The following is a 2,061-nucleotide window of genomic DNA, read 5'->3' as shown; positions in this document are numbered from 1 at the left end:
CGTTGGATGAAATGATAGATAGATACACAGAGAAGAGGTTGTGTAGAATCTGAATGTAATGTGTCAAATTGAGCATCAAACTTTTTATACAGAAGAGAATAGGAAAGTTGGGTGACACACAAGCAAGGTACAAAGAGGTTACTGGATTCTTACAGAAAACGGAGGAATACAAACTCAGAAGTTCTCACAGGAAACACCTGGGATAAAATTCACTGTTAACAACTGGGATCAAAAAGAGCTCCACCAAATATCCACAAAATCTTAGAAACCAGGGTCAAGGGCTTCGTGCCCTTGCTATAGTTCCTATTTTAGTCTATTGTATAGACCACCTTCCCCCTAGGCCATTGTAAATACGTGTATATGGGTGGAACTCAGCTATCTATAGTTTTAAGTATGTACTCTGCTTCCTCCTTAGGTCTCAAACTTCCTTCATCCTAGATGATGATAAATTCTTGTGTAGGGCAGTGACTTAGCTTTTATTCAAAGTGGTAGTATAATACCAGAGGCAATTCTGAATGCCACTGAATAGGCAACATTCTTACTGAATTCCAAGCCCATGGTCAGCTCAAGGACTTTCTAGGATATTGGAACACTGGCGAAAGCTTAGCTATATCAGAATTCAATCTTAAAAATAACTTATAATAAGATAACACTAAAAGAGAGCATGTGGATCCATACACCAGACTAACACGGGAATAGGGCATGAGTATATGGGTTAATGAGAAGGCCAAAACTCCAGAAGGTGAGCTTCCGTGAAACTCTTTGCCTCATGAGTGCTTCCAGGCCTCTCGGCCTGTCAAGCTGACTCGACTGGTGTGGGTGGCAGCAGTACCCATCCATGGTCTCTGTATTAGCTCCTGCCTCTAGGTACCTGGCCCATTTCAGTTCCTGTTCTGTCTGTCTTCAGATGATGAATAGCAATGAAGAAGTGTAAACCAAAAAAGTCCTACCCTCCCCAACTTGTGCTTGGGTTATAGTTTTTGGTGACAGCAATACAAAGAATAACACATTCTACATTACATATGTGATGGCCTGTCTACAATCTGTAGATCCAGTGAAGTTAGGTATAGAGGAAGGACTTGGGTGCATACATTGATGCCCATGGTATGGGGATATAGAATGGATTTTATTAGTGGACAAAGGTGGACAAGAAAGAGAAGATCAGGTGGCATAGGGGAGAGAGATGGGGTTGAATAAGGAAATGCAGGAAGAGATAGTTGAAAGAGAAGAATTTGGTGAATGATGCCCGAAAGGTGTAGGAACTGGAGAGGATGGGAGGTAGTGAAAGAACCGTGGGGAGTAAAATTTGGGGGGACTGTAAGCAGGGTCTATTAAATGAGAAGTTAATATTATTTTTAATTTTACTAGAATATTAAGCATGGCAGAGGGGCTCCCAGGAATGTACATTTTACCTCCAAAATACTGGGCTTTCATGGATTCTTGGTAAGGTGAACCACTTAAAAGCTCTTACCACTCTTAAACACTTAAAAGCTGGTACCACTCTGTTACCACTCATGCTGTTGTAGAGTTTCTCTCTACTTGCTGCCCTCACATCACATCCCTCATAATCTATGGATTGTATGAAAATTTAAGGTGGGTTCCAGCCCCTCACTGGGCAATATCATTGCCACCCACAGTGTTAGTTAGATCTAACTTTCTCAAGGATTGCAGCTGATGCAGATTAATACTTCAACCACGATCTTGGAAAGAATTACTACGAAAAGCATGCCTTTTTTTTTTTTTTCAAAATTCAGGCTGGTGTTCAGATGATTATTATTTCTTTGTACCTATTTCCTCCCTCTGATTCCTGATATGATATAAGAAAAACATGGTTAATGTACAGATGTGCACCCTGAGGATTCAAAGTAGAAAGGGATGATAGGTTTTTACATAAAAGTTTAGTTTTGTGATTCTTTTAAGATTTTTGAAGGATTAATTTTTGAGATAGATAAAAACTAATCCTTTATGTATAACAGCAAATTTCAGTCTACCAGTAAGAGAAACTGGCTGAAAAAAATACCTTACTTGCTTACAAGTTGTTAATCTATAACAAGTTTTTTA

Source organism: Mus musculus, chromosome Y (genome assembly GCF_000001635.26).
Source record: "Mus musculus strain C57BL/6J chromosome Y, GRCm38.p6 C57BL/6J".
NCBI lineage: Eukaryota > Metazoa > Chordata > Mammalia > Rodentia > Muridae > Mus > Mus musculus.
Note: the sequence above shows the minus strand (reverse complement) of the source record.